Source organism: Furipterus horrens, unplaced genomic scaffold, assembly GCF_987537825.1.
Source record: "Furipterus horrens unplaced genomic scaffold, mFurHor1.1.pri manual_scaffold_1, whole genome shotgun sequence".
In the NCBI taxonomy this organism is placed as follows: Eukaryota; Metazoa; Chordata; class Mammalia; order Chiroptera; family Furipteridae; genus Furipterus; species Furipterus horrens.
This window is the reverse complement of record NW_028327171.1, coordinates 140,904,064-140,926,660: the sequence shown is the minus strand read 5'-3', so window position 1 is coordinate 140,926,660 and position 22,597 is coordinate 140,904,064. Positions and strand designations below refer to the sequence as shown.

Genomic DNA, 22,597 nt, shown 5'->3' with positions numbered 1-22,597 from the left:
TACACAGGTGTGTTCTTTTGAGACTTGAGGCTCCTGTGGACATTTATGCACAGATGTATTTCCGGTCATGAATGAAACCCTCCCTGGGTGATCTCTGATCACTTCCTTCTCTCATCTCCTGCCCCAGGAATATCCCTTGCCTTTAACCTTCTTGAGCATATTCCACAGGGAGAAAAAAATAGGTGTACTATCCCTTTCCAACAGTAAAAATGGAGTCTGTTTCCATTGCTGCCTTACTTCTTGTCCAGCCACGCAGAAAACTTCTGTCATCCTTCCACCTGGGCATCTGGGTGTCGGGGCTGTCATCAGAATCTGTGCCGGCTCTCTGAGGGGGCTTGAAGTAGCTTCTCCCAAGAATACTTCTGACCTCTGTACTAGGAATAGGAGGAGGCAGGCTTTTCAGTTTCGGCAGCTTGGCAGTCATCCAGTTTGGGGAAAGAGATGACAGTCTCCCCTTCTGGCAAATGTCCCAAATCTCTCTGAGAGGTTCTTCATGGAGCCATCTACTCCTGTGAACGTTTACCTAGTAGTTAGGTGGCTAGAGTGTGATGAATAAGAGTCACAAGGCCCAAATTGTTACCTTTAGCAAGTCCTGCAGAGGTGCGTCAAGCATTCCTGTTCGGCATTTGTAGGTATCAATTCTTGGTGTTAGGAAGTCAGCTGAAATGCCAAGATGACAGGGAAAGTCCCTTTTCATACCGTACGACATAGGTATTTTGTGTTGTGCACATATCATATGATCATTTCTATGCTTTTCTTTCAAAATGTGATAACTGATATTGTTTTAAAAATGCTTTCTAATTAGTTTATTTTTAAGTAGTGACCCAAGTCATCAATAAATGGATATTCATTACTCCCAGAAGCATAACCCCATTACAGTAAAATGAAAAAATAATGATATCAAAAAAGTGTTCAGTATTGCAAAGCTATTTCGATGTCACAGTGTGTAGTCCTTCGAAGCAATATTTTGTTGATCTTGGTAACAACAAATTCAATATAACTAATAATACTGCATAGCAGGTCTTCATTCTCTTTCCTGTTGATGTGACAGTCACTCTTTAATGAAACCTTATTTTGTATACTATTTGCATTGTAGATCAGAATTGAAGAGCTGAGTTGGCTTAAGCAATAGCTGAGCTGTTTATACTTTTTATATTCTTCCATCAAGAAATAATTACCCTTCAACCAACCTTATCTCTTTCTACTTCATATATGCAAACCATGTAAATAAAACCTACTCAGACTCCCAAACCACACATCAGTATACAGAGAAGTATAGAATAGCATATGCATAACCCTTTCCACTTCCTCACACCAAGGCATTTATCCAGCAAATACATGATGCGCATCTACTGCGGCCCATAAACCTGGGAGGCAATTGAGTTGACTTTGCTCATCTATTTACTACAGGGAAGTAAAGAATAAGATTTGTTTTAACTCGAGTTCTATAAAACTGAAATGTTATTTCTGACTTAACAAAGATAATATTATAGTAAGACTTTGATGTCTCATTGGCTTGTTTGTAATTCTCTCTTGGAATACATGTACACATGGATTGGTTTTATATGGCCTTCAGCAGTTTGCTGCAGGACTGTCTGACCATCTCACCATCTGTGATCTGTGTGCCCAAACTAGCATTCAGTTCTAAAATAATCTGCCTTTTTACACTGACCCTCTTAGAAATCATTTGTGCCCTGCAATACGTGACTGTGTGTTTAATGTGTATAAGTAGGGCATGTATTGACAATTCAGGAGGCCTCTGCAATACTTCAAATAGCAATGCTAACAAGATGTGGAATCTCAATACAGCTCAATTATGGAATTTTAAAAATTATAAGAATTATTATTTGTTTTATATGAGAATGCCACTAAGTAGTTACTTTTCTTAGGACATTTACTATATGATTAAAGGTATACTATTTCCCCTTATATCTCACTTAGTATTTAAAGAGGTATTTGCACATCTCTTGTGATTACAATCCTCAATAATGGTTGTACAAACTATGAAAGGATATACGAGGGGGGACCCCCCCAAAAAAACAGAAATTATCTTCTGGAGGGCAGACCCCTTGTAGTATAGACTTCCTCTAATAGGTGAGTGTTCTAGGAACCCATCTGTATCAGTGTACCAGCTGGTGGCGTTGTGAGAGGCTGCATTCAGCTTTAGTGAATCTTTTTAATACTCTTTCAACGCTTTTGCCCATTTCACGATGGGTGATTTATGAGAGCACTTGCCCACATTGTGCTGAGTGTTCAGCAGTGTTTGACCAAAAAATGGCATGACCCCCATGCTCTACCCTCCCTATTCACCCAGTCTCACCCTGAGAAACCTTTTTCTGTTTCCCCAGATGAAAAAAGTTCTCACAGGGAAACATTTTGCTGTTGTGGAAGAGGTGAAACAAAAATGACAGAAGCACTAAAAGGCATCAAAATTGATGAGTTCAGAAATTCTTTTGAGCAGTAGAAACAATGTCTCACTAGGTGTTCTGGATCAAATGGAGAATACTTTGAAGGTGACTGAAGTTTAAACATGTAAGAATAAATGCACAATTTTAAATAAGCAAATACTATTTTGGGGGGATCCCCCTCATGTAAGTCTCCGCTAAAACTATTTGCCCATATTCATGAATGCACTGTTCAAAGAAATGATATTTCAAGGTAGAAAGTAAAAACAAACAAAAAACTCCTCTGCAAATAACATTTAACCTCAAAATAATATCCAGCATGACCTGAAAGAGACCTTATATTGTTGTGATGTTTAAACAACCAACATATCTCTTTAAAAAGCTTAGAAGAGGTAAACCCAGCCATACATTAAAATATCTTATTCTTATTCTAATTATTTTTCCTGTAACAACAGTGATTTGAGTTTGAGTGAGTACTCTGTAAATGCCTGCTGGTTGTCCTGTAGTTTAAGTAAATATCTAGAATTTAGAAAGTTGATGAGATTCTTTTTTAAGGAAGAATAAAACTTGGGTACAGACCTTTTTCTCTTGCCTCATTTTGGTGACTCTGTAGCTCTCTCCAGGCATACTGATCAATACCTAAGTGTGAATTAATCATCACTCTTACCTTTTCTCAAAATCTTCTCTTATGATGTTTTCTATCTAGTATTTATTGCAGTTTAGCAAGTCAGAAAACAATGGTACATTGTCTCAAACTCTAAAAATATACTGTAAGATTAGACCTTTAAGAACTTTAGATACTAAAACTTCTCGATAGGGAAGATAAAGTGGGTTTTTAGAACAATGAATAGCATAAAAATAAGTTGAAAACATGAGAAATAAAAAAAGAATGCCATAAAATTACAAGTAGAAATTTTATATATTCATTAAAATTAATTCTGGATATGTTAAGTATTAGACATTTGTGAAGAGAGAATTAATGACCTAGAAATTAGATGTTAAGAAATAAAAAGTACCTGGCTGCTGTGGCTCAGTGGATTGAGCGTTGGCCTGCAAGCCAAGTGTCCCTGGTTCAATTCCCAGTCAGGGCACATGACTAGGTTGCACATCAGGTCCCCAGTTGGGGGCGCAAGTGAGAGGCAACCAGACAGTGATGTTTCTCTTCCTCTCTTTCTCCTTTCCCCTGTCTCTAAAAACAAACAAACAAACAAATAAGGGGGGAAATAAAAGCAAAAAAAAAAAAAAAACAAATAATTTTTTTAAAAAAGAAATAAAAAATAAGCTAAAGAAAACATGCCTAATAGGAGTTCCAGAAGGAAAAATTAAAAAAAAATTTTAGAACTGATATTCAGAGATATTTGGGCAAGAAATTTCTAGAGATGATGAAAATCATGAATTGTCAAGGTAATAGATATATTTAGTTTTCAAAGGTCAGAGAGTACCAAAAATGTCTATAATACAAAGGAAAATCCCTTTCTCCAGTCCTACTAACTCCTAAATTCTTTCTCTCCCACCAGAGATTACCACTAACAAAACCTTTAATTTTTTCTTGTTTTTCTATTTCTTGATTTGTTAAATATGAAATATTATCTCTCTGCTGACTTTCTACCAGGAGAAATGATGGTTTAGTTGGCTCTCTCATAGCATGAGCATACACTTGCACACACGCACACACATGCTCTTTCTCTCACCCTGTCCTCCCAGTATGGCTGTAGCTCCACTTTTAGTTCATTAAATATTCTGTGTTTCTAGCATTGCTGCCATGTAAAAACTGTTCCCCATTGAGCAGCATTATATTCTATGATTAGGATTTCTTTCTTGAACAACTCTTGACTTTTTCTTGAAGATGATTATTGCATTGGTTTTATTTGCTTGGTTTTATGTATTACTATCACAATTTCATTCCCAAGCTCTGTCACTAATTTTTCTTTTTGATATGGTCATCCACATCAGAAAACCTATGGTTCCCTTTTTTTTTTTCCTTGGACACCTGCATCCTGGAGGTCTTGATTCTCTTGCTTCTGTTTTGTTTTGTTTTTTTGTTGTTATTATTGTTGCTTTCTGGGCCCTTGAGTCAACTATTCCCTGAATTCCATGTCTTTGTCTTTTTTATATTGCTTTCTCATTTTAATGGGGGTACATCCACGAGTATCTCCTCAAGCTATGTACATGGGCGCTAAACTTTCTTAAGACCTTGCATGTCTGAAAATGACTTTATCCCGAGACGGACACGCTAGGTCTCCCTCTACAACTATACAGGAATACAACTACTTCAAAACAAAGGATAACTAGAAATTCCAGAAAATAAAACTACACGGAAGTCCAACATATGAAGTTATAAACCAACGGTGCCATTTGGGCAGGTAAGAGTTAAAGTGGGCAGTGCTGTTTGCGGTAGCACCCGGAGCGGCGGGCGGCGAGGAGTCCCGGTGGCCAAGCCCCTGGCGGTGCGCGACCCCGGCGAGGAGTCCCGGTGGCCAAGTCCCTGGCGGTGCGCGACCCCGGCGAGGAGTCCCGGTGGCCAAGTCCCTGGCGGTGCGCGACTCTGGAGCTGGGGGGCCCAGGGGGGCGGGAGGACGGATCCCGGTCTCCTAGCTGAATAACTGTGTGAATCCATCTTGGACCCCCGCCCCCACAGAAAGCACCACAGGGCTGCAAAATAGGTCGCGGACAAGCAGGCGCCGGTCGCTAATTTGTGACGCGTACACAGGCACTGCCCCCGACAGCCGGCCCAAGAAAACAAAAAGCATCTGTCAAAATGAGGCAGGCAACTTTAGAAATACCGGTAACACAACTCACCAGGCAGCAGATAGAGAACCTGACAGATGAACAGATAAGAAACCTGTCAGAGGCTCAGTTCTGGGCCATTGTTATCAGGTGGCTTACAGAATTCACAAAAGAGCAGGAAAAAGATATGAAAGAAGCGAAAAACTTTCATAACGAAAGGAACAAAACTGCATACGAGATAGAAGGAAAGGAAATAAAATCCAGAGTTCATTTCAACAAACTGGAATATGGAGAAGGAACAAGCAGTCAATCAATGCAGCGAGAGGAAATGGCAAGCAACAATGAGAGGATCAGAAACCTCTGGGACAGCTATAAAAGGCCCAACATAAGAATCATTGGTTTGCCAGAGAATGAGGAAGATGAACTAGAACTTGAAAAATTGAGTGAAAATATAATAAAGGAGAACTTCCCAGACTTGGGAAAGGGAATAGACCTGCAGGTCCAGGAAGCAAGGAGAGTTCCCAAGAGACTGGACCCAGGGAGAACCACTCCAAGACACATTATAATCAAAATGTCAAAAATTAAAGATAAAGAGAGAATCTTAAAAGCAGCAAGAGAGAAGAAAAGAATTATGTACAAAGGGGTCCCAATTAGACTATCAGCTGACTTCTCAAGGGAAACCCTACAAGCAAGAAGAGACTGGCAAGAAATATTCAAAGTAATGAAAATCCAAAACCTACAACCACGAATACTCTATCCAGCGAAATTGTCATTCAGAATAGAAGGACAGAGAAAGTGTTTCCAGGACAAAATAAAACTGAAAGAGTTCATTAGATCCAAACCACTGTTATATGAGATGTTAAAGGGACTGGTTTAAAAAAAAAAAAAAACAGAAGCTAGGGAGATGAAACAAAGGCAAACTAAATAGGCAACGAGAGGGAAAGAGGAACTGTGGGTACGGGAAGCATATTGGGGGGAGGTCAACAGGGAGGGGGAATGGGGAAAGGGAGGGAGATGATATAGGAATTGGGGATCAAGGTAGGAGGGAATGGAATAGACGGAGAGAGGTTGGGAGGAACTGTATGCACAACTAATGGACATAATCTAAAAGGGGGGGACAACTGGAGGGAGGGGGGCCACCGGGTGGAGGGGAGCAGAGGGAAGGGAAATTGGCACAAATGTAATAATTTAATCAATAAAACACATTAAATCATTTAAAAAAAAAATGACTTTATCCCATCTCATATTTGATTGATATTTGACTGAGTTGTGAGCTCTCTTTGAAAATTATTTTTTTCATAAATTTGAGGTAGTGATCCATTGTCTTCTACTTTTGAACTTCTGTTGAGAACTCTGATTCTGATCCAATGCCCATGACTCCTCCTGCTTGCTCTCCCAAAAGGTATGAGATTTTCTTTTTTCCACTGGTTTTCTAAAATTCTGTAATGATTCAATTATACTTGGATTGGATTTTTGTTCCTTTCTTATGTTGGACACATTTCCTTCGGTACAAAGAATTTTCTTATTATTTCTTTGATTTTTCTCCTTCATGATTTTCTCTGGTTTTACTTTCTTCAATTGCTGTTAGTCAATATGAACCTTAGATTGACCTAATTTTGTTCCCTTCTCTCATTTTTCCTCTTTGTTTCTATTTTTATTCTGCTTCCCATAAGATTTTCTCAACTTTATCTTCCAGTTCTTCTATTGACATTTTTAAAGGTATGGTATTTTTATTTGCAAGCACTCTTTTTTGTTCTTGAGTGCCCTTTCTTATTGCATCGTTTTTTTTACACCATGGATGAAAATTTTATTTTATCAGTATGGATATTATAGGATTTTTTTTTTAAGTTTTCTACCCTATATTGTCCCAGTTGCTTCCAAGTTCCTTTTTTATACTTGTTTGCTTTGTCATATTTTATGTTGTGTTCAGCGTTTTCCTCAAAAGTCTGATGGCCTAGACCTCCATTGATTTTTGAGAGTGAGACGATTAGAACTTTAGAGACAGGGCTTATTGACTAGTGATGTTTCTCACAGGAGGAGCAAACAGGGGTTCCTTTGCTTTGTTTCGGCATCCCCACTGTCGGTGTCACTAGATCCATACAATTGGTTTCCAGAGAGGCTCCTATAATCTTCTGGAAGGGGACTCTCCAACTGTCTGGGAGCCAAATGGGGAAGAGTGCTGAGAGGCCTCACCAATAAGTGGGCATACTTTCACTCAGTTTCCCTTGCCCTTGGCTTTAGCCTTGCCTGGTGTCTGTAGTTCAGCCTCTGTAGTGAAGAAGCCACCCTCCTGGTCTTGAGGTAAGAGGTGGATGGAGAGGGGAGATAATTGCCTGACTGCATGGACTTGAGGAAGTTATCAGAAGGTTTGAGTTCACTTTATATAGAATTGCTACCACTTCTGCATTTAGTTCTGCTCTGCAGATGCACCTCCAGAGGCACCTGGTGTGTTCAGTTCCTGAGCCTTTTGGAGTTTCTCTGGAGCAAAAAGAGCTGCTGCTTCTTGGCTAACACCACATGCACAAGCAAAATCACCTGTACTTATAGACACAGTCTGCTGCCTTCTCCCTGGTCAAAAAACACTCACACATCTTTGCCTTCTGAAACTGAGTTGACATTTCTCTTCAATTGTCATCTTTCTCAAATTTTCTCTGTTTTTTAGAGTCTGTGCCTTTTTTTAAATCCCTATACCATTATTTTAGTAACAATTTAAAAAGAGGGAGTATTTAAAATTGGCATTTGCCATGTTTTCCCCAACCCATTCTTCCTACAACAGTCAGTGTTCATTCAGACTCATCCTAACTATAAATTCCAAAATGGCTCCAAACCTCTTCACTTAGGTTATTAACGGCAGAAAGACCTCCCCTGGTTATTTCTAGGGCCGTATTTTTAACCTCCATCCTTTCCTTCAGTCCTATACCCACCTTGTTAATATTTTGCTTTTTAAACCTGGACCATTTTCTCTGTAGGCCCTTTGCACATGCCATACTCTAAATGCAGCACATGTCTCACTCCCGTACCTGGCTGACTTCTGATCACTGAGGTGTCAGCTGAGACATCACCTTCCTTCTCTAGAGGGGCTTCCTTGACACTAACACCTTTCCAGGTCTGGGTTTTGATAGTCATGATGCCCCGTTCTCCCCTGATCAAGCATCCACCATGCTGTGTGTTTCATCAGGGCATCTATTTGCCTGGCACATAGTAGGCATTGCAGTTTTTCTTGATTAGTGAATGAGTGTTTTTTTCTCTGAGCCTTTTTCACTCAGGATTTTGGTCAAGTATTTAGGACCTTTCTTTACCTTCAAGCCTTGATTATATTCCAATAATGGCCCAGCAATTTACCCATTGGTTACATTTTTACTCCCCTTTTTCCAAGCTTAGAAATTCTGAAAGTATAAAAACTCAAAGTGAAAGTATTTGTATACTCACTTGGTACACATAAAGGCTTTATTTCAAATATAAAATTAACAAAATTGTATCTTGTAATATTAGTTTGGAATAGTTACTTTCTGTGGCTCATAAATTAGCAATAGAATCAGAACTTCAGTGATTAATACTTAGTGCTGTAGCATTTAATGTGGGAGTACAAAAAATGAGGTTTGTGCTAGAAGTTGTATTTGCTGGTAATTTTGATTTATTCAGGTTGTGGATGGGCAAATGAAAAAGAAAAAAGAAAAAGACTGGATTTTGATGCCCATCTGTTCATGCTTCAGAGACCTGGAAACTGATGTTTTAAATTTCCTGGTTTTACTTTCTTGGTTTATGCAGCTTTAAGAAGGGAAAGGATGGAACCACTCAGTTAGAAAAAAAAATGAAGGAGTAAAAGGAAACATGAAGAAAAGTGAAAGGTAGGAAAAAGTACCATAGGAAACAAATAATAGGGAGGAATATTTTTTTTGATTAATAACATTGGACATTTTGTAATTAATGTGCCTCTAGGCATGAGTACAAATCTTTGATTAGTATACAAATGAAAATATGGTAACATATTACAATGCCTGCCTTAAATCTGAAAGTTCAGGGCAGCCCCGTGTGAGTACAGTGGACCAGAGGGACTAGAGCAGTGTTTTCAGAAAACTCTTTGTAAGTAACACTTCTAAAAAATAAATGAAAAATGAAAAGATAACTAACATATAACTTGTAAGAGTTAAGAAAAATACATCTTTAAGAAGGTCTCTGGTTTGTAAAGTAGGCCTAACTCTGGAAAGGTCAGTGCAGTCTCATACGTGAGTTTTTAGGATGTTGAGTTCTTCCTTTAGTAACAATGATATTATCATGATGATCTCCACCATTATTATCACTATCAATGTTTTAAAATAACAGTATTTACTGAACTCTGACCATTTGCTAAGCAGCATGGAAAACATAATTCTGCAAAGCAGCATTAGTATTATCTCCATTTTTGCAGGTGAGGTAACTAAGACCTTTTCCCCAGGCAGCTAATGTGATAGGCCCTGAATTCGAAACCAGACAACGTTCTTAGAGCCCGGCTTGACCCAATATGCCATTTTGCCCCTTAATAATAATTGTAAGATAATCAGTAAATTTTATTAGATGTTTTAATCCTGTTCTGAGTGAAATCCAGGAGTGGCCTCATTGTCATTGAATAGATAAGAAAACCCAGGTTTCGAGAGATGAATGACTTTATTTACAACCAAGCAAAATTTTCAGAAAATTCCTGTTCTAAAACTCAATTCTCTATTTTTAAATTTTATATTTAATTAAAGAAGTAACATTTTGCTTCACAATAAGATTCACAAATATTACCTCCTTCTTATCTCCTACATTCTCTTATCATACTTATTGGTCAGCTTTTTCTTTTTTTACAATACTCTCGCACTGTCTTGTCAGTACAAATATAGTACCAAGTACTCCATTATTTTCCTGATACTCTGTTCAGGAAATTTCACATATTATGGTGTTGAACCTTTCTGCTTTTTTTCCACAACAGCATCCAGTTGTATTAGTCATCTCAGGCTGCCATGGTATCAATCAAACCATAGACTGAGTGGTTTAAACAAGAGAAGTGCATTTTATCACAGTTCTGGGGGCTGGAAGTCTGAGATCAGGGTGTCAGCATGGTTGGTTCTGAGTAGGGTTCTCTTCCTGGCTTGCAAATGGCTGCCTCTGGCTGTGTCCTTAAAAGTGGTGATGGGAATGGAGGTGCGGAAGGGCAGGGAGAAGGAAAGATCTCTTCCTTTCTTATAAGGCCACAGTCCTATTGGATTAGGGCCCAATCCTTATGACCTCATTTAACCGTAGCTACCTCTTAAAGACCCTGTCTATCTCCATATGTGGTGGTTAGGGCTCACACATTGAAATTTTGAGGGAACCCAGCTAAATCTATAGTAAACATGTCATGCTCTAAAGGACACTCTCCAATTGGAAACACTGTCATAGGTGAGTTCTTACATCTGTTTGGAAAGAAGAATGTAATCCTTTCTTTAGTACCAGCAGATTTTCCCATTCTGCTTTCAACCTCCAGATACTGGCTTCCAAACAAAAAAAATCATGGGACAGAACACATAATTAGAGATTGTTTTAATAGTTTCCTTCAATGCTTTATTGGTGCTGTAAAAGACCTGGGATTCCCAGAATAAAGAGAACATTTTACTTGCCAACCAGGTAAAAATCCTTACAAAGCAGCTCGCTGAGTTGTGTACATGGGAAACAACTACTTTCTTTTACTTGAAAGAGATTACTTCAGGTCCACATTTGGGAACATTTTTTTTTTATATATACTATCATTAAATTAAGTGAGGTGAATAGAGAGCAGGTTTTGAAACTTTGCTTCTGAGCTATTAATGAAACAAATGATGAGCAAGTTATTAAGTTTGAATTTAAAAATTAGATCACAGCAAACAGACAAGAAAAAGAAATAAAAGGTATCAAAATTGGAAAGGAGGAAGTAAAACTATCATTATTTGCAGATGACATGATCGTGTACATAGAAAACCCTATAGGCTCCACCACAAAACTACTCAACTTAGTAAGTGAATATGGCAAAATAGCAGGGTACAAAGTCAATATTCAAAAACTGAAGGCATTTTTGTGCACCAACAATGAAATATCAGAAACAGAAACTAGGAAAAAAATCCCATTTACTATAGCAACAAGAAAAATAAAATACATAGCAATAAATTTAACCAAGGAAGTAAAAAACCTATACTCGAAAAACTGTAGAATACTCAAGAGAGAAATTGAGGAAGATACAAATAAATGGAAGCATATACCATGTTCATGGATGGGAAGAATTAACATCATGAAAATGTCTATACTATCCAAAGCAATCCATAGATTCAATGCAATTGCTATTAAAATACCAATGACATATTTCACAGGTTTAGAACAAATACTTCAAAAATTTATATGGAACCAAAGATGACCCTGAATAGCCTCAGCAACCTTGAGAAAGAAGAACAAAGTAGGAGGAATCACAATACCTGATATCAAACTATATTACAAGATCATTATAATCAAGATAGTCTGGTACTGTCATAAGAAAAGGCACATACATCAGTGGAACAGAATAGGGAGCCCGGAAATAAACCCAGGTCTCTATGGTCAATTAATATTTGATGGCCAAGGGGGCAGAAGCATAAAATGGAGTAAAAACAGCCTCTTCAACAAATGATATTGGGAGAACTGGAATGCTATACCCAAAACTGAAACGAGACCACCAACTTACACCTACACCAGAATAAACTCAAAATGGATAAAGGATGTAAGCATAAGCTGTGACACCATAAAAGTCCTAGAGGAAAACATAGGCAGTAAATTTCAGATATCCCACACAGCAATATTTTCACTGATATATCCTCTAGGTTAAGGGAAATAAAGGAAAGAATAAACAATGGGACTACATCAAATTAAAAAACTTCTACATGGCCAAAGGAAACATGAGCAAAATGAAAAGGGAATCAACCACATGGGAAAACTTATTTGCCAATGGTACTTCAGACACGGGTTTGATCTCCAAAATATATAAAGAACTCATACAGTAAATACCAGAAAGACAAACAATCCAATTAAAAAGTGGGCAAAGAACCTCAATAGACACTTCTTCAAGGAGGACCTACAAAGGGTCCATAGACATACGAAAGGATGCTCAACATCACTAGCCATCAGAGAGATGCAAGTAAAAACCACAATGAGATACCACCTCACATCAGTCAGAATGGCCATCATTAACAAATCAACACACAACAAGAGCTGGCGAGGATGAGGAGAAAAGGGAACCCTAGTACACTGTTGTTGGGGCTGCAAACTGGTGCAGCCACTGTGGAAAATAATATGGAATTTCCTCAAAAACCTAAAAATGGAACTGCCTTTTGAACCAGTGATTCCACTGCTAGGATTATACCCTGAGAATCCTGAAACACCAATTCTAAAGAACCTAGGCACCTCTATGTTCATAGCAGCACTATTTACAATAGCCAAGTGCTGGGAACAGTCTTAAGTGCCCATGATAAACAAGTCAAAAAACTGTGGTACATTTACACAATGGAGTACTACACAGTGGAAAGAAGGACTGCCTTTTGTGACAGCATGGATGGAACTGGAGACTATTATGCTAACTGAAATACGTCAGTTTGTAAAAGACAAATACCATATGACCTCACTTATAAGAGGAACCTAATGAACAAAGCAAACAAAGGAGCAAAATAGAAGCAAAAGCATGGAAACAAGGAACAGACTAACTGTGACCAGAGGGGGAGGGGGGAAGGGGATAACAGGGAAAGAAGGGGAAGGGTCCAGTCAATGAACTAGTATAAATGACTCATGGACATGGACAACAGGGTAGGGACTGACAGTGGGTGGGGGTGGGTCCAGCTGGGGAGAGCACCAGGGAAATATTAGGACAACTATAAAAGAACAACAATAAAAAAAAAGCAAAAAAAAAAAAAAAGATATAGGACTTCTGGCCAAGATGGAAGCGTAGACAGACACTGCGTCTCCCTCCACAACTAAGAAGGAATACAACTACCTCAAAACTAGAAACAACCAGCAGTTCCAGGACATCAAACTGCATGGAAGTCCAGCAAACAAAGATATAACGAAGAAATACTCATCAAGACAGGTAGGAGGGGCAGAGCTGGGGAGGAGAGGATGCGGTGTGGTGGTGGCAGCAGCGGCGGCGGCAGCAGGCCAATAGAAAGCGCAGTCACACATTTTAAAAGGTCAGGAGGGACACCTGGAGAGCATTCTCAGCTCCTCACTAGACTTCGCAGCCCACGTTCCCAGCGCCTGGGAAAATCAAGCCTCATTGCTTCTGATTGTGCAGACCAGTGGGGGTTGGGGTGGATGCAGAAAGTGCCGGTCTCAGCAGAGTCCACTTATTTAAAGAGCCCCCACAGTCCTAGAACATGCGCAGACCCACCCACTTTGGGAATGACGGCCAGTTCAGAGGCTAGAAGGGTGACAGTCCACTGCGGAAGTGGGAGAGGTGCCTGGAAAAGGGGCGAGTGCTGGGCAGGTGGCATTGTACTGGTTGCCCTGTACTGAGGAATCCCTAAGGCTTCGCCCCTTACTACGTAACGGGGGCGACAGATCTACCTAGGATGCGGAGACAAACAAACACAGGAGCCTGTCAGAATAAGGAGACAGAGAAGTATGGCCCAAAAGGGGAAACAGATCAAAGTTCCAGGGGGAGAACTAAGCGATGAGGAGATAGCCAACCTAACAGATGAGGAGATAGACAACCTAACAGATGAGAACTCAAAACACTGGTGATAAAGATGCTCACAGGCTTGACAGATATGCTTGAGTACGGCAAATGGGTAAGAGAAGAAGTGCAGGCTATGCTAAGTGACACGAAGGAAAATCCACACAAAACCAATGGTGAAGGGAAGGAAACTGGGGTTCAAATCAATTATTTGGAATATAACAAAGAAAAAAACAGTCAACCAGTGCAGAATGAGGAAGCAAGAATTGAAAAAAATGAGGAAAACTTCCCAAATTTTGCGAAAGAGATGGACATACAGGTCCAGAAGCACGGAGGGACCTGGGCAAGCTGGACCCAGAGGGGACCACACCAGGACGCATCATGATTGAGATGCCAAAGGTGAAAGATAAAGACAGAGTTCTGTGGGCAGCAAGAGAGAGGTGGAGAGTTGCCTACAGGGGGATGCCTATAGGACTATCAGCTGATTTCTCAGAGGACACTGCAGGCTGGAAGGGACTGGCAAGCAGTGTTCAGTGTGTGAAAGGCAACCTACAACCTAGATTACTCTATCCAGCAAAGCTATCATTTGGAATGGAAGGGCTGATGAAGTGCTTCCCAGACAAGGTGAAGCTAAAGGAGCTCATCATCACTAAGCCATAATTATATGAAATGTCAAAGGGACTTACTTAAGAAAAAGATCAAAACTATGAACACTAAAATGACAACAAACTCACAAGTGTCAACAACTGGATCTAAAAAATAAAAACAAAACCCAACTAAGCAAACCAGGATAGAAACAGAATCATAGATATGGGGATCACTTGGAGGGTTGTCAGTTGGGAGGGGGGAGAGAGAGAAATGGGGGAAATGGTGCAGAGACTAAGTTGTGATCGGTTGGTACAAAATAGACAGGAGTATGTTGGGAATGATATGAGAAAGGGTGAAGCCAAAGAGCTTATATGCACGACCCATGGACATGAACGAAGGGGGGTGGGACTGCTGGAAGGAAGGGGGATTCTGGGTGGAGGGGAGCAAAGGGGAGAAGAATTGGAACTACTGTGACAACATAGTCAATAAAATATACTTTAAAAAAAACAAAAATAAAAAACAGCAAAAAAGCCAGACACAAAAGAGAGAAAAAAAAATTAGATCATTTTAGTAATGGCATTGGTAAACACAGTTTAGTTTAAAGGTAATATGAATAATTTACAATTTGGGGAGCTAAGAGACCAAAATAAGTCAGTATGCAATGTTACTATGTACTCACTAAAAGCTTTGTAAATACAAACATAACCTCTTACAGATAGACAAAGCTTAAATATTTATTTAATGAATATTTGTTGACTGATTTAACCCAGTGACTCACTGACTGACTGACTTGAAAATACCGAGTTACCCAAGGAAGTCTTAGGAATAACTCCATAAGTATGGATATTACATGAAGAAGCAAGGGAATGGCAAGTTGACTTCAATTTACTCAGCTACCTTGTACATCATTACCAACACATGTTCTCTTTTAATCTCTCAATAAATTTGCAAAAAACAAATACCCCATTGTATAGATGAGGAAACTAGTTCAGAGAAATTCAGTGACTTGAATAACTTCACATATACAGGAAGTTCCAGTGCAATCCAGTGTCCCAACAGGATCCTCCCTCTTCAACATTTCCATTCCTTGAGTAGATTTACTGAAGGTGCTTCAGAGATTTCTTGCCATCTGTTCTCCCAAAGTAATTCTTCTTATAGGCTTACTGCAGTACCTGAAATGATTCCATAGTGATCAGTTCCGTTGAATGAAGTCATTGTCCCTTTTGAAAGGGTGTCACATATTGAGCATGGAACCGATTAATACACTGTGATAATTTAAGATTAGTTTCCAACAAGACCAACAATGGAGAGAAGATTCACGGCTGAATGAAAGTAGGCTCTGTCCCAGTGTAGGATGATGCTTGGTTGGGGGTGGAAGAGCAGGGAGATGGGGAACCGGAAAGTAATACAAGGATCTTAGGGAATTAACCACTAGTGGATAGAGAGCGCTTAAAGTGGAGGGAAGAAACCTAAGATTACTTCTTTGCAGTTTAGCCTACAATTTTGCTAACTGTGTTGAATCACTATAGTAAATCTTGTATAACCTAGAGGGGTTTGTTGTTCTTAGCTCTTTTGGGGGGAGGAGTGAAGAGCATGAGAAGAAAGCATACATCTGTTCACAAGAATGGCTCTGGATTTGATAAATATTTGTTCTGTCAACATGCAAGGTAGCTTTTCTTATTCTCATACATTTATAAAGACCTTAACTTTTATATGTAGGAAAGTATATTAAAGGTTTATAAACTGATTTTATGAAATTTCACAAGCCAAACTGCTCATACTAGTTTGCAGTTAAATTAGTAATGTATACAATCTAAAACACTCTGAAATCAGGAGAGAATGGAGAATTGAAGTGTAATCATTTAAGTTAAATAGTGCTAATCACATAAACTATGTTGTCAGAAGAGGCCATGTAACCATATGGTATAAATTAGGCAAATGGAAAGTGTTTGATTTTCAGAAATGATTTTTAGAACTGATGGTGGGAAATAAATGAAAAGGAATAGGCTCACGGAAACAGAGCCATCTTTTCCTATGACAGCCATAAATAATTCCAACTATTTAAAGGACAGATATCAGAAAATGATGGCCCTTAAACAGGAGAGAGGAGGCTGAAGCTTCTCTTAAGGGCAGGCTTTAAGAGGAGATGCTGTCTTCACCATCAGAGGCCAGCCTGATGATCCCAAAGTTGCTTTTGCCTTGGGCATGCATTTCTCAGGCTACTAAATAGTTTTCTTGTTAATGTTAACTGCCCTGAGTTTCTGTGGATCCTGTTTGCCCATCTTGCCACAAAACATTATTTGTAGTCCAGACAAGACAGTCCTGCCCAGTATCCTCTCACAGACTGCTGTCAATATTTCATGTTGACCTTTGTACCGTGGGAGATGGTTTGGTTCAGGCACCAAATGCTGAACGTCTAAATGACATGGCCTAACCAGCTACAGTGGTGTTGGATGGCTGTTCTTCCAAAGCATTTGCGCTTTGTGCTTGTGGATTATGATTGACTTGTCTGTGATTCAAGTTTGTTCAGATAATGTCCTGCCAGGAATTGCTTATCGAAACCGCCTTCGTAGATATGTGCCATCTATTTTATGAGTGTTAGCCCTTAGCCATCCTACAAGCAATCACCAAGAATAAGTCTTTCTGTTTAATGCTGTGGTCTCCAAACATCTAGCTTTAATTATGATGGCTCTTTTTGTTTGTGATTCTTTCATTTAGTGAAGATAGTGTGACAAAAGGTATTGGGGTGCGGAGTGTATTTGTCCACATGAGAACACTAGATTAAGATTTTTGCTCTTGAACTTTATAGGTTTATATAGGTTTATATAAATCTGCTTACCATATAAATGATGTATTGGACACATGTGGACTAACATGACTTTTTAATTATCTTGGATATTTGCTTATGTGGCTCAATTCTAAAAATGTTAATTTTGTAATTAATTTCCAACACATTGTTTGGAAACAATGAATAGTTTTTATTATAAATCACCCAAGAGCTTAGATCACTGAACTGCGTGGATGTCTTCCCAGTTGGTTTTGGAAAAGTTACTTATCCTTGATTCTGATTTCCTCTCTCTTCAGTTCTCAATATGTTTTCTATCCAGGAATTCACAGAAATTGCTGTGATAAAAGAGAATGATATTTTTTCTGCTGTCATCCATACTAGCCTTGAACCATATCGTCTTTTGTCATATTTTTTTTTACAAGTTTTCCTGATTTTTTTCAAATTTCCTTCTGTCTGCTGATGTGTGGCTTTGGTGTATGGCCTTTGGTTTGGGCTTTCATCATTTTCTCGTGTAAATGCACTTTCCCATTCCTTCTGCCCTCCCTGAAATGTAGGCTATGCCACCACTCATGTGGCTCCCCTGCTTCTCAGACTCCAACTATGATTGCATACCTCCCAGAGTCTCAAATGGTGTTTCATAGTGTTTCCCAGAGTATCCTTAGTTGAATATTAATTCTTAAGGTGCCTCCTTGGCTCAGCTGGAGTGAGGGTTCCTTGTTCCATTAGGTGTCAAGTTTGGGAGACAATAAACACAATGTGCCCATCACATAATAGGTGCTCAGTAAATAGTTATTAAATGAAGAAAGGGATGAATGAATGAAGATATGTATAGTATACACTAGCATATGCTTTGGGAAGTTTGATGGTGAATAAATGTTTATCTTTGTCTAGCCCAGTATTTTCCAAACTATTTTTTTCAAAAAACCTTCTCTAGTGTAGCACCTACATGTGTCCCATGGAACTAACATTGCACAAAGCACACCGTGTAAAACCCTGGCCTAAAGGACACAACACAGTAGCCATACTACTCTCCCTCCCCCAAACCTGAGCTATAGGCTGAGCATGGTCGGCTCCCTCTCCATTGCAGACCAGCTTCCTTATTCTAGTTGCTAATACTGTATCTTCTTTCTTCATTGGATCAAATTTGGACTAATCTTTGATCAGTTATAATCTCTTTTTGCATTTTTTTCCATGTTGTCTTCCAAATCTGATTTGAAAAGCAATACTATTCATAATCTGTCATGAGGACTTTATCTGTAGGTATTATTGAAGAGGTACTATAGGTTGAACTCACTATATTATCTTTTACTGAATTCTCTCAAGAAGACATTTCTAAGCAGTATATACCACCATGACATACATTTCAGCCATGACATTCTCAGCAACAGGTGAATTGATCTTTAATGTCCTAAATTTACTTGACTTACTTTGTATTAAAGTCTTTCTCTTAACCATCTACCTGTTAGTCAACTAAATAGACTCTAGCTTCTCAACTTTAGCAGAAATAACTAAGGTGCCTACAGCATTTCCAGTGTTTGCCATCAGTCTTCACAGCCTTTAATGCTTCCCTCAAATCTAGTCTTTTCCTGACTAATCTGAATAAGGCCTTTGGCGCTTACTGTAGGTTCAGCTCTAGGTTTGTTTGATTAGATGTAGGGGCTGGGGAAGCAATCACATTTAGGTCTGGGACGACTTACTCCAGCTGTGTCTTTAAAGATTGTTCAGCATAATATTAGGGTTTTGTAGCGGTGGCTCTGGAGCCACTTTAGGGAATGGAGGCAACAGGGGAAAGGCAAACGTATGAAAGGAGAGTGTGCAGTGGGTAGATTCTACTTCTGTTTCACAGATTGTCTATTGGTTGGGAAAATGTTGGGGGTGGGGTCCCATGGCCAATAACAGATTGGAAGTGATTATACTAATCAGAATATTTCTGAAAGTAAAAACAGGTTCTGATAGAGCTTCTGAGAGACTCAGAAGCAGGCTAAGATGTTCTATGAGTAAGGGGGACAGTAGCATTTCTTTAAGAAAAAAATGGGAGATTGCTAAATAGTAAACTTGGCATATGTTCTAAAAGGCAGCTCACTGGTTTTCCTTTGACTGTTTCCTTACCTCAGGACCTTTTCTCTTCTCATTAGCACCTCCGTCAGAGCTGGAGCAGAGGAAGAGAAAGGAAGTGTTCAGACATGTGCCTATTTGCATAGTCACTTCATTGCCTTAACGCCAGGACAGCACAGTCTGTCCGGTTCTGTGGAAAAGCCAGTTTCCCCCCATCAGTAACTTACTTCCTTTTTTAGCATAGTACAGTTTATTGCCAAGCTTCTCTTAACTGTACATTACAAATAGCGTCTGATTAAGAATGTTCTGGATGGGTTAATTAGTGTGGTGACTATTATTAAGCAAACTGCTTGTTAGTATTATGCCTATTTGATCTTGGTATTGATGTGAAGTAATTGACCATAGAGCTACATTTAGAAAAGCTGGAATAAAGTTTTTTGATTTCTATTATGGTAATAAATTGTTTATATTAAACACGTCTGAAAATATGAGTTTCATGGCACAGAGATCAGTGGTCTCTGTGTGGAATGGTGGATGAGGATTGTTTTATATTGTTTTGTCTTGTTTTTTAAGAAATATTTATAATGCATTTGTCCAGTTGCTTCAAGACCAATTCTGCTGAAATAAAGTAGTAAAAAATTATTTCAGCTTATTGCTGCACAGTATATGAAAACTAAGGTGACGTTAACTTCCCTCACCTAAAGGACGTATTTAGATTTAGCTAATTGCCTTACTATTTCTTTGGGTAACAATTAACTCTATATAAATAAGACTATTAAAAATATGGGAAGATATTATAAACAAGGAAAGTGCAGCATGTAACCACCTTCTTTCAAAGACTGAATTATTATCTATATTATTTATTGGTATTTTGTCCAGTCCTATTATTTTTCCGAGCTATAGCATTTCCATAGGGAATTTATTCCGTACGCTAATAAATTACACAATCAGGGAGTTTTTTTTGAAATTCAGCTTAAATTTTCCTATTCTTAATTTCACCTCATTACTCCTAGTTATACCCCCTTGTAGCAAGCTAAATAATTAGACTCTTTCCTCAGAGACTCCTATTATGTACCCCTCTCGTTGTCACTTAGCCAAGCTATTCATATTTAGCTCCTTTAATCTGTCCTCATAAATCAATTCTTCCATTGCCTTAATCATTATTATTGCCCTTCTAAGAACTCTCTAATTTTCAAACATATACAGTTATTGGGCGACACAGATGAAGTCGCATTCGCACAGTGATCCGTGCCATTGGTCCTGGTGTCTGCCTTCCCTGCACAGCACACTCTCTAACAAAGAGACACCAGTGTACTGGTCACATCAGCTCAGGCTCATCTTGTCCAACTCCAGACAGTCCAAGTCATGTTTTCCACGCGCCCTATTGGCATTCAGGTTTCTTTTCTTTTTTCTTTTTCTTTTTTTCAGGTAAAAATTTTATTTTTTTATTGCATTTTTTCCATTACCATTTTGTATCCCCCCCCCAATCACCGCACTGTTGTCCATGTCCATGAGTCCTTTTTCAATTCCATAATGTTAGCCAGTTGAGTTTGGAGTTGTTGTTCATATTGATAGTCTGCACCTTCCCGTGTCCTTACTCACCACCACCTGCTGGGTCAGCCATCCACAGCCTGTGTTAACTCGGCATTCTCTTCATCCTGGACAATGTAGGAAATGTGTAGAAAAGAAGCAGGCCTAGCACCTTGCGCACAGCTAAATTCCTCATCAGTTGCCAGTTCCCATTGTTCACAACCCTTTAGCTAACCTCCCGTCTCTTCTGATTTGCAATTTTGCTCACATGCTGGACAGTGTAAAAGGATTTTATGAGTAAGAGAGGTCATGATACTGTTTTCTAAAATGAAGCTATGTTGTTTTAATGCCCATCAATTTTTTTTAATTGTGAATTCTCCGTACACTAAATTTGTAATTCTGTTAAAATCTTTTCTAAGCTTCTCTGGCATTTTTTATCTGACTTAAACAAATAAGTTACTTCACTTGCTTTTATTGTTGTTTTGCAGATATGTGGAGATGTTCCTTCTCCTACCATTTGTTCTATTTATTTAGAGGTTGAAGATATTATTGTATTATTATTTTTTTCTTTTTTTACTTTTTGTGTTGGCCAATGGGAACTTTATAATTGATTTTTAGTTCCTTCGATTCTCAATATTTTGAATTTGTACCATGAAGAAGGTTGGGTAGTTCCCTTGAATATTTTGGACCTGTGAGTTCTGAAACCATAATCTGTATATGCCCAAGTTTCTTCCCATTGTAAATCAAGAACTAATCATTTTATTAGCGTGTACCAGGGAGGCTAGCACCATTCTTTGAGTTTTCTCTATCTACGTATAATCATCTACTTATTTCCTGGTGGACGGGCTCCTTATATATGCAGGTGATTTTTCTCAAAAGGTTTTATGAAACAAGCACAAAAGCTCCCCCCCCCCACAAATAAGCTTTTTGATTCTGCAGTGTACACAGCATATTATAGCCAGACTTTGTTTCCAGCTCACAGGGGAACCCCCACCATGCTGTAGTGTTGCTCATCAGCCCCTGCTTTCAGAACTAGTGAACGCCCTCTCCCCTTATACTCCTCTCCAAAGCCATGGTTTTAATATCTCAGCTCACTTCTTTAACTCTATCTCCACCTCTGCCCACCTCTCTTGAAACAGATGGCCTCACCTAATGCTTGGTGACACACCTTCGATTCCACACACTTCCCCCTGCAACTGTTTTCCACTTCCTTTTTCTCTCTTTCCTCAGCCTTGTTAGAAAGCTAAGTTTAATTCTCTTTTATAAGGCCCTACTTCTGCCCCCCACAACAAAAATCCTGCAGTTATTCTACACAGTATGTCATTATTCTGTTTTTGTCTTGTAAGACTTTGGTTTTGTTAATATCCTGCTTCCTTCCCTAGCAGGTATCCCCAAGTGAATCCCCAAGTGAATGCCCGTGTGTACACATACCCTATTGAAAAGAATTTGCCTTGTGTTCCGCGCACGCCTCTTCTCTCCTGATCTCTCTTTGTGCCTCCCCCCGCCCCCCATACACACAACTTAACCTCCAGTCTTGCCTCTCTCTGCCTGCTCCCTCCATAGGAACTGCTCTTGGCCAGTGATCTAGGTAATGAGGTCAAAAACAGTTTGTTGTTTCTGGTACTGTAGCACCTCTGCAGTGTTTTATACCCCCTTTTACACACTTTAAGGTCTCTTGATAATTTTTTACACATTCTTTTGGGGCTCTTAATTCACTTCAGTTGTATGATATTACTGTCTCAGATTCACTTTCTACTCTTCCAGATATTCCTTATTGCTCTCCTTCCATGGTTCTTCTTCCTCATCTACCTCTTAAATGCATGTACTCTCCATTTCTTC

The 22,597-nt window shown here is 39.0% G+C and overlaps 1 protein-coding gene across 6 annotated transcripts in view; it reads left to right on the top strand.

The window, feature by feature from the left end:
• QTMAN (queuosine-tRNA mannosyltransferase) overlaps positions 1-22,597 on the top strand; it is a 337,069-nt gene that overhangs the window by 247,446 nt on the left and 67,026 nt on the right. The gene's annotated exons all lie outside the window — the stretch shown is intronic.